Source organism: Octodon degus, unplaced genomic scaffold (assembly GCF_000260255.1).
Source record: "Octodon degus isolate 3935 unplaced genomic scaffold, OctDeg1.0 scaffold00068, whole genome shotgun sequence".
NCBI classification, from domain to species: domain Eukaryota; kingdom Metazoa; phylum Chordata; class Mammalia; order Rodentia; family Octodontidae; genus Octodon; species Octodon degus.
In genome coordinates this window covers 2640027-2651761 of record NW_004524644.1, presented here as the reverse complement: position 1 = coordinate 2651761, position 11735 = coordinate 2640027, and positions in this window count along the sequence as shown.

Below are 11735 nucleotides of genomic sequence, written 5' to 3'. Positions count from 1 at the left end.
CTCGGGTTCTGAGGTTGCATTTTGTTCCTTCTCTTCATTTTGTGTAGCACTGTCTTCTGCCCTTTGTTGTAGATCTTTGCTGTAGTTGTAACCTTCGCACGTATTGAAGTTCAGGTGGAGCTCTGGGCTAGGACTGGGTCTGGGGGCTCCCGGAACTCGGCAGAAAATCTATCATCTTTTTTTGAAATAAAAGAAAATCTCTTCAACCAGATTCGAGATCTGCAAAAATGAAAACATAACATATACAGCTAAATTCATACTGAGCACCGACTCGTTCATTGCTGTCTCTGTAAAGTGGAGGTCCTAGTCAAAGCATTAAAGAAAATAAGATATAAAGATACAAAGAAAAAAGTAAACAGTCTGTCTTTGCAGATGACTCAATAATGTATGTTGATAATTCTAAGGAATCTATTAGCAAGCTCCTAGAACTATTCAGTAAATTCAGAAAGGTCTTAGAATACAAGGTAAATCCATAGGAATCATTTGCATTTATATATATATCAGCAAGAAACAGTGAGAAAATGAAAGTTGAGAATTCCATTTATAATAGTGTAAAAATAATATATTTAAGAATAAACTTGTCAAAAATGTGCAAGATATCAACACTGGTAATTATGAAATGTTACAAAGAGGAATCAATGGAGTTCTAAATAAAAGCAGAAAAATACCATATTTCTGGATTGGAAGACCAGATATTATTAAGATAATCATCAAGGGAAATGCTTACATGAAAGGAAAGAAGGGAAAGCCAAGGAAGTGTGGCAGAACCACCATCAGACCACTATCCAAGGCTGACAGGTATTCAGTACTATTTTTCTAAATCAGGGATTGAATTTAAGTTCTCATGCTCGCTAGGCAAGTGCTATGTCACTGAGCAATATTCCCAGCCCTCCAATAAATATTAGACTTATAGTCATACTACATCTTATACATGATAGCCCTGAAGAATTTTGGAACAGAAAAAGATTTTAGGTATAAATTAATCTGGATCATGGATGTGAGAGACAGAGAAGATGGCAGGAATGTAGTATTCATAGAATCTGTCTGCTTACAGCCACTGGACTGGTGGGAGGAGCTACTTTGCCTGTGTGGAAAAGGGCAGACAAATGTAAAGAGGGAGGGTGGATGGTGCAATTGAGGAGAGATATAAAGTCAATAAAGCCTTGATGACTAAGTCTGAGAAGTTGCTGACAGAGGATGAGTCAAGCAACTAGTAGCCCAGAAGATCAGAAAACACAGGGTGGATGAACTGAAATACAGTAATCCAATGCTCAGGTAGAGAATAAGATGATGATTTTATAATTTTTTTAATTGAATTTTTTTATGTATTTGGTGCAAGGTCTCACTATGTACAAGCTCAGACTTGTAGTGATCCTCCTGTTTTCAACCTCCCCAGCACTGGGATTACAGATGTGTGTCACCACCCCTAGTCTTGGTGACTGGCTCAGTGGCCCCAGGAGCGGGGCCAGTGCAGCATGTGGTCTGGGGATCAAATACTGGTCCCTGAGCCTGCCTAAGCAGGCACTTCGTCTGCTGAGCTACCTCAGCAGCCCAAGCTGAAGATTTTATAGTATAGAAATAGACGCTGTTTTCATGTTGCTGATGAATGCCAGAAAGATGAAGACTGCACTTGATTCCACATAAACAGATGCTCTCTGGGTGGCTGGTGTGGTAAGCAGCAGCCATGGTGACAGTTTTATTAAAGACTGGCCAGTGGGAACTGCAATCAATTCAGTGAGATGAGTTTAGAATATGTATGTCACGTGCCATATATTTTAAAGACTTACAAGGGCTGATCTGAGTAAGGCATTTCCATGTAAGTGGAAAGATGAAGTGGAAGAGAAGGCAGCAACCTTTAAGGCCGGCATTAAGTGCAAGAAGCTTAACTCAGTACACTGAAGAATACAGCATTAATTCTAACTCAATAGGAGGCTAATTAGTGATAGTAGTGCATTCATCAATTTAAGAATTTTAAACAAGTTCTGGAAATATTTTCTTATAAATGAAATGTTTTCTGGAAAATCAAATGCATCTTATCCCCAGGATTTTCACTCGTTTCTTTCTTCCTTCTCCCGTCCCTCTTCTTCTTCCTCTTCCTCCTTTCCTGCTTCTCCTCCTCCTCCTCTTGTCATGCTCTTTCTTTTCCTAAGAAGGTGATTCTGGATGAAATGCAGAGAATGCGCAGAGCGGTAGAAAACCAGAGATGGTGGGAAATCACACATCAATTTCCCAAGATTATGAAAGGGAAACATTAAAACCATCCCGGGGTGGAAAGGAGTGGGTGGCTTGAGGGTACGCAGCTAGAAGGATCACCAGGACTTGGTGGTTGCTTGGGTGAGAGCAGGAGCGGAAGGTGCACGCGACTGCTGTGTCTGGGCAGTGGCGCGGTGGGCTCACCACCGGGCATGTGCGCACCACGCTAGCGGGCAAGTGACTGTAAGCGTCCAGACTTGCTTTCTTTCTGTGGAAACCTGCACATTTTGGGACTCTTTTCCCAAACTCACATCACTGGGTCTCATCTTCTTTAACATGTTCTTCTGCTTCTCCTGATGCTCCAGCATCACATTCCATTTCTTTCTTTTCCAAGACTCCGGAAGCATCTACAGCTCACGCTCATTTCCAAAGTCCATTCCGTTTGCCAAAATTCAGTAACTGACCTCACCTATAGTCAGAGGGGTGGGAAATACCGTCTCCGTGCCAGAAGGAAGCAGGGCCACCATGCTAAATGGCTGCCATTTCAGCCATAAATTCTGTCTTAACTTCATAATCTCAGAATGGGTTTAAATGAAATATTCCAAAGGTTAGTCTGTCAGACCTTCTTTCTGCCCCCAAAACTCATTTTCCCCTTTCGCTTTGATTCTTCCACTTTTTCTTCTTTGATCATATTTTCACTAGACCAAGGAAAATCAGTAGGAAAGTCAGTCACTTTGTGCTCACCCTGCACCGCAACAAGAGGTAATGCAAACATAGCTTTGTCTCAATTCATTTCACCCTGGGAGCATCTCTTCTATGTCCACTTCTGAGCCCACAGTCATAAAAAAACCACATCGATAATAATCCTTGCCCACAAACAAGTCTAGAGACATTGGTTCAACTGTATATAACGTATTTCACCCCAAACAATTTCCACATAGTGAGTTTCTCCTTTTTTTTTTTTTTTTTTTTTTTTTTTACACTTTTATGTACCTTGAACTTTCTGGGTAGTCATTTTTTTTTTTTTTTAAACAAAGTGATAGTGTTGCATAAAAATGATCTGAAATCTTACTTTGTAGAGAGGGGCAAAGAAGGACATTGCGTGTAATGTCTAGAAGGTAGTTTCCACTTATGATCTTTCATTTTATTATGTAAAAATATTCCCAAATGAGTTATAGCAAATATATTTTACCACAGTGTCATCATATTGTATATATAAAAGAATAATAAAACAGATTAAAGTCTTGGAAACAAAATCTTTGGTCTGTATAAGTTAGGATTAGGTCTGTCATTGTTTTTGTTTTATATTGTTCTTTGACTAACACAAGACCCAAAAGACCTGGCTTCAACATGAAGTAAGCTCATTTTTATTACACCCTAGAGTTTGGAAGTAGACATTCTAGGCTAGCATGGGGCTTCTGCTCTTGGATTTCTACAGAGATTCCCCTCCTGTCTTTAGCTTTCTCTTCCTCCCTCTTATGTCCCTTCTCCCCCTCTTCATCCTTTTTTAACTCCTACTGGAAATTAAACTATGGGCACTCCACCAACGTATTACATCCTCAGATCCTTTCCCGTTTAAAATGTTTAAGACAGGGTTATGATAAATTGCCTGGCTGACTTTGAGTTTATGATCCTCCTACCTGTTGAGTAGCTGGGATTGTAGGCAAATACCATCATCCTCAATCTTCTGTTTAGCTCAAGGAAAAAGCTTAGACTTTACCTGTTTAACCACTTATTCTTTCCTAATACAACTAATTAGAGGCATAAACTTATCTTAAACTATTGCTTTAATTGTAAACCATAGACTCATGGTATACTCTCTTAATATCATTCAGTTAAAAGGTTTCTGTAATTTTCCCTGTAATTTTTTATGATCTGTGGGTTATGTATGAGAGTGTTTCTTAATTTCCAAATACTTAAGGCAATCTTTTTGATTTGTAATTTAATTCTCTCTGTGTTAAAAATCTATCAAGAGCTTCTTATTGACCATCACATAGCCTACCTTGTTGCACATTCTGTGGGCACTTGAGAAAGAATGTGTGTTCTGCAGTTGATGAGTGAGGTGTTTTGTGAGTGTAAGTCTTAATGTTCATAGTGTCAATTATTCTATATCCTTTTATGCTTTCTGGATTAATTTTTATACCAATTGCTAAAAGAAATATCCAATTCTAAATTGTGGAATTAGGGAATATGACTATTTAGACTCTTTCATAATTTTTTTTTTTTTTCAGAACCAGGGATTGAACTCAGGCCCTTGAGCTTGCCAGGGAAGCGCTTAATCCACTGAGAAATCTCCCCAGCCCCAATATGTGTATTTTAATGTTATGTTTCCCTCTAAACATTGTTTTCACCTCATATTATAAAACTTGGTATTTCATTTTTATTTTAATTTAATTCAAAATACGTGTCTTATTTTGTCTTCATTTACAAAGGATAGCTGCTTTCAATGTAAAGTTTTGATTTAGTATTTTTTTTTTACTTTTAGTACTTTGAATATGCCTTCCAGTGACTTTGAGCTTCCACTTTTCCTGATAAGATGTCAGCTGTTAGTGTTATAATTCTTTATTGGTGTACAATGTTCTTTGTTTCTCAATAATTTCAAGACTTTTATCTTTATTTTTGTTTTTTAAAAATGTGACTGTGGGGCTGTGGGTATAGCTCAGCTCAGCAGCATAAGTGCCTGCCTGGCAAGCACAAGGTCCTAGTTCAATCCCCAGTTAAAAAAAAAAAAAAGTAATTCTGGCTCATTTATGTTTTCTGGTTGAAGTTCACTGACATTCTTGGACCTGGAAGTTAATATTTTTCACTAAATTTTGGAAGTTTATCCATTATTTTTAAAAATACTGTTTCTCATTCTTGCTTTCATGTTCTTCTAAGATGTAATTTCATTTATTTTGGGGCACATGATAGTGTCTTATAAGCCTGTGAGACTCTTTATTTTCATTTTCCTTGTGCCTTTTAGACTGAACAATTTTTATTGCTCTATCTTAAAGTTCACCAATTCTTTTTTTTTTTTTTTTTTTGTGGTACCAGGGATTGAACTCAGGAACCTGTGCTTGCCAGGCAGGTGCTCATTCTACTGAACTATCTCCCCAGCCCTCTTTTTCCTGTTGCAATCTGCTAATGAGTTTGTTTAGTGAATTTTTCATTTCAGCTATTGCATCTTTAAAATTATATACTCCTTTATTTACTTTTATATAGTTCACATATCTATGTTGAGATTATCTATCTGTTCACTCATTGAGATCATGCTTTTGTTTAATTCCTTGAACATATTTAAAATAGCTACATTGAAATTTTTGTATTAAATCTAATGTTTAGGTCCCCTCAGAGTTTCTATTTATTACCTTTATCCTTTAGATAAGCTACTAGTTAGTTATGGTCTCCTGAAGATCAGTTTTATCATCCTTGTACTTATTCTAGCAGACAGTTAACTTGTCTAAATTCAAACTGTTATCCTACTCTACAGAGCGGCAAATATCTCTGTTCAGTTCTTTCAGATTTCAGTTTTTTAGCTTGATTTTTACTTGTCTCTTAAATTGGTCATTGTGGTGATCAGCCAAAGATTTTAGGCAAAGTTCATACTCATATTTTGCAGTGTCTACACCATTCTGTCTGTTTGAGCTTTACTTCTAATTCTAAAACTGTGTTAGACAAAATGCTCAATCAAAAAAGTAGCAAGCTCACAAATATACCCCATGCAGTTTTCTTAAAAGTATACTCTTTGCAGTATTATGTTTGTTTAAAAATACCAAACCAAACCAAACAAAACTGGAGTCCCTGAGATTTTCCCTTTGGATATGCAGTGTTTTGGTGAGTAGGGATTTGGTTGGAGTCTATACTCAGTGTTTGGATTTCGCCATTTCTGTGGTTCAACACTTTTAGTATTTCTTTCCTTACCTTTCTAAATTTCTGGTATTTTTCAGCTACAAACATCTTTCAGTGTTGCCACAGGCTAATAAGACTGTGACTTTCTACTCTGTGACTATGAGAAATGAGTATTGCCTTCAGACAAGAAAAAATTTTTTTCTTTTCTTTTTTAAAATTCATTTTAATGAGAAAAAATAGCAATGAAACATTTCAAAACAGGTTAGTAGTGCAGTTACAATAATTAATACATTGAATATTGTTGCTTCATAGTAGTTGTTCAGACGACAAGATGCAGACATGATATTTTCATTTAAACAATATTAGTTGAAACCTCAATAAACTAAGACAAAAAATGTTATTTTTGTTCATTGCAGTTATAATGTTTCAAGGGCAAATATCCCCTAGTTTCTTTATGCTGTGGTCACTTTCCAATGACTTCAAATAATTTTTAACACTTTGTGCAGATTATATTGTTGTCTGAGGGAAGACCTGCCTGACAAATTCAATTTACCATCATCTGTAGCAGATTGCTACCAGTTGTTTGAAAGGTACTTCTGATACCTTATACCTTCATTGTTCCCTCCTAACTAGAATATTAACAACCAGTAATTGATGACCTTTGATTCTAGCATCAGTGCCCAAATAGGTCATCAGATGTGATAGGACGAGGTCCTGAAATCCTTTTTCTTTCTTTCCTTGTATTTAGTATAGGATCTACAGGGTCTCACTACACATATCAGACTCATTGTGACCCTCCTGCTTTCAGCCTCTCAAGCACTGGGATTATAGCACACACCACCATGCCCAGTCTCAATCTCTGTCTCAGTGTTCCCTGGGGCAGAGCCAGCATGGAATTCTGGGGATTGAATCCTGGTCCCTGCAACTGTCTAAACAGGCACTTTAATCCACTGAGCTATCTGGCTGGCCCTGAAATCCACTTTAGCTAATCCTGTCTGTTCATGACAGTCGGTTTTCTCCCTATACTTAGAGCTGTTACTTTTGGGGAAGATTACAAAGTAGGAAAACAACTGTATTTGTTTACATGTTCATGCAGATGAATAGAATAAGTTCATTCTCATATACCTTCCAAGTCAGTAGATATACTTGAGTAAAATCGTGAAAAATCTGAGCTTCAAAATAAATTAACACTAAAGTATATTAAAAAATGTTATCTCTAGTACCATGTAAACTCATCTGTGAAGGCAAGTCCCTTGAGAAGGGTGAGGGTAAAAGGGTGTCCTACAGGTAGATAGAGAAGCCAGGACTCCAGGGTGTGGGAAGATTCAGATATCTGTGGTTATTGCCACTCCACTCCACAGAGCCACATCCAGTCATGCCAGGATGAAAGCTTGGGACAGGCACCCACTTGAGTAGTGGGCAGTTTGAATAGCTGGTAATTCTGAGCTATCAGCTTTGTCAACCCTTTCCCTACAGGTCAACTCCCTAGACAGCTTCTGCTCCAACATGGCATGAAGGCCAAGCTTGCTACTCTTTTGAAAGATCTCAGTGTTTCCTAGACCCTTGGCCATTTTTTTCAAGAAACATCTTTACTTGATTAGCATAGTCATCAAGATAAATTTACTTTCTCCCTTTTCCCCTCAGCACTTCCAGCCCAAAGACTGGCAGAAAGAAGGACAACCAGCAAAAGACTGAAATACCCACAAGCCACTGTCTCTTTTGATTTTCAGTTTTATCCTGATTTGCCTCAGGATAAAAACAAATTCTTAATGATAAAGTTAGAAAACACAGACATTGGCACATTGAAATTCCATTCATACACACTTAAGCACACTTCATGCAAAGGTGTGCTTCATGCAAAATAACTCAGGGACCTTGGTGCTGTTGCAAAGTCTGAGTAGCGGGTAGTTTGAGTAGCTGATAGTTCTGAGCTATCAGCTTTTTCAACCCTCTCCCTACAGGTCATTCTTGGCTGAATTACAGCCTGACCTACATAAAGCACCTGCCAGTTCCCTCAGCATCTGGATAGAACAGAATTTAATAAGCTGGATGTATACTTGGGCCTCTGTAGAGGATGATGTAGACAGGGTTAAGTTCATGCTGGTTCTGACAACTTGGAGCCTGAAATCTCTAGCATGTCTTCATCCTTGCTTCTGCAGATGCCCAGGGACACAGTGGGAGAAGAACCTGAGGTGGTCTGGAGTTCAGTCTCCTTCCCATGACTTTGGTTGTGGATTTATTCCCTGGGTATGACTAATTAATCGAAATACTCCTTCTTCTGTGGCTTTCTTTCTTAAGATACTCAATCTGGATGTCAACTATAACTCTGATATTTCACAATGCTTATGAATTTAAAAAGTGCTGTAGCATAATTATTTGGGTTGCTGCAAACTTCAAGTGCTTGTTTGGAAACAAAAGCAGAGAAAAGTAGGAGTTTATATTTCCAAAAATGAAGCAGCATATTATTAGTTACTTTATTTCTCACTTGGTTGGCCATTTATATTCGAGATTCTTCGCCATGGTGTTACTGAGAGAGTATTCTAATGCAGCTTACTTTGTCAGTGAACTTACATGCACACAATAACAATATTAATATATTATTTCTTTTTTCGGGTCTAAAACCCCTTTTTTCACAACTACATTATTTCATAAACTTCTTCTAAACAAAAAGAGATTTCCTTGTATATAAATAACTACTCTTAATAAAGTAAATGCTTAAAGGTGCTAGAAACAGATCGTTCACTCTTGTGGGGTCTTCAAGCCCCCCAGAGTGGACGCACAGTATATGAAGACTCAAGTCTCATATTAAAACCTCAGCACCTGGCTCACTTCAGTAAGGTTTCTCAAACCATACCAAAATGTCTAGAGTGCACACATATTTTAGAGCAAGCTTATCATCAACAATGTCTCTATAAAATAAGTTTGATGGTTTGGTTCATATAACATCATTACTGTGAGTATGAACTTTTTAATTTTAATGTGTAATAAGGTGATTTCTTAGCACAACACCAAAAGAATTGGAAGAAGCTAATGGGGTGCTAGCGTCTGGGCACTAATTAAGTGTTGTGTGTCACAGAGTATATCAGGAGGAGAAGGTACCCATGCCACTGGAGTCGAGCAGCATAGTTGATCCCTACTTTCCTGGTTTGGAAAAGCAAATGGAACAGGAAGGGGGGGGGGAGGGTAATGACCCTGATAGCCATTCCCACAGTATATTGGCTTTTTTTTCCAGGTAAAATGTGCTACATTGGAAGAGGCAGAAACTTTAGTTCTCAAATCTGGTATGCAGAGTTTGAGGCTATGGTCACTGAATTTGATTTTACGTCCATTTCCTTACTTGAGAGGACCTAGGATGATAACCAGAGGTAATCTTATGAACGGCCCTGGTAACCTTATCAGAGGTCTTCCTCTTGTCCTCACCCTCATTTTCCAAGCTGGCAACAATGACTGCATCACTTTTCTCTCCATCCCAATAGCATGCAGTGACCACAGTGGGGCCCATGTGGACGGTGGCTCTTTTGGCAAAGTCGCTGTCCAAAATGCAACCATTTGCACAGGCTTTTGGGACATCGGATCAACGCTTATTAACACAAATGCATTGGTAGGCCTATCTTTTTGATGGCTTTCCTAGATTCCAGTACTTTTGAATTTTTCTGAAGCATTAGAGTAATTTTCTCTTTTAATGGTTTCTTTTTTTCAATTTACCATGTTTTCCAACTAATCTTATGAAAAAGAAGACAGTGGCAGCAATTTCATTCTTAGTTTTTCCCACAGCAGTGCTGTTACTCAGGGGATGCAGATTTGTTGGTCCTGCTTATGTCTGGGCTGAGAACTGGGGTGCTGGCTGAGGGTTTCCCAGTGGGGAGGGAGCCAGGGAGCTTCATCGGGCAGGTGTGACCCTGCAGAGAACTGGTCAGCTGGCAGGCGTCCAAACCAACAGTCTGAATTCAGCACACAGGGGACTTGAGGCCACCATACAGTTTCTTAGTTTCAGAAGTACACACTTGCTTTTGTCTCTGAGAAATTCTAGGATAATTAAGTGACAAAAATTGGCCCAACTAATTGGTTCATGCCATAGATATTCAATGACATGTTTGCCTGAAATTTCCAGTCTCTCAGAGAGTGATTTTTGCACCATATTTATTATACTTCAGTTTCCTGTTTATCAGCTTCTGACAGTCACTCCACGATAAAGTGCCTGGTGGGCCGGCACTGTGCCAGGCTGTGGGACATGGTGCTGCATACACACAAAGTCTCTGCTCTTAGGAACATGAAACCAATCGTAGGTAAATAAACAAGTGAATTTAAAAGGCCTATTTCACATGATGACAAGTGCCTCAGGGAAAAAGAACTCAGGAGATGCTAGAGTGCCGGGCAGAACTCAGCCACGGGAGCACCTGTGGGGGCAGAATCAGGTGAGAGAACTGACAGAAAAGTATGCCTGAGGCAAGAATGCATGCAGCTGAGTCAGGTCGCCGACTAAGACCAAGTGGCTTCATTCATTCATTCATTCATTCATTCATTCATTCATTCATTCATTCATTCATTCATTCAGCCAAGTGGCCCCAGCTGTGCCCTGGAGCCTGCCTTACCTCTGGAAATTTAGGAGAATCACTCTCTTCTAACTTGCCAGCGTTCAGCCATAAACTTCCTGTGCTCAGACCCAAGTTCTTCTGGCTCTTTGTGGGGAAAACTTCACATAATTGTGGCTGACTTGGTTCAGTTACTTTGTACTTCTCTCCTTGATTTCTGGGGGGCTCTGTACCCATGTAATACCTGGCACCAGCTGGCTGTCAAGTTATTGACCACTGGACCTCAGCCAATCTCTCTATTTAATTTTCTCACTCCTTCCTCATAAATCTGTCTTACTGCTGGTGCAGTTTGCTTTGACATAGATTAGGTTAAATGCCAGGAACAGAGGAGATTGAAAGAACAGACCTCCCAGGAGTTGGCATTGTCCTTCATGAGGTTTACGGCTGCTGTGGTCAAAGACCTGGAGGGCTGCTGTGGTCAAAGACCTGGAGGATGCTTGGCAGGGGAAAGAGCCACAAGCCTTTTGAAACTTTCAGCCAATGCCCTTCCAAGGGTTCCAAGCTGTGCAATAGGCTTGAGTGCTCACCATACGGACCACATTTCTGCAAGGTTTATGAACAGGTTCTGAGTCTATTCTGATGATTGTCAGGGAGCTTCAAGGTTTGTTTTTAGGTCAGTATTGACTTGAGCCTTCTTCTTCCATCTTGACTGTGAGGCTGTAGGATGTGACTTTTCTGGAAATTTTGAAGAAAAGGAGAAGCATCTATTTGTTAGAGTCCCTGTAAATATAGGCAGACCCTGGCCTTTACACGGCTTGGAATCCAGTCCTTCCCTCTGTGGTGAACTCCTCTCCTCCCCTGGCCCACCGCAATTAGACTCAAAACTCATCCTCCTTAACTCCTTCTCAATTTGGTAGCTGGAATGTCCCCTTCAAATTGCAGGCCTGTCTTTGTCCTGCCATGCATAAGCCCTTAATGACTCCCCACTGACAAAGGTGAGGAACTCCTGTGTCCTCCTGTCCTCCCAACCTCTCAAGCCACCCTTCTGGACTTGTGTCCTTGCTTTCTATCCTGGGTGACTTACTCAAGACCTTGGGCCACAGTTCTTTTAGCTATAAGATAGAGTAATAATACTTGTCAACCAAGGAGATAGTGTGTGTCATAGTGCAGCACACATGTGGG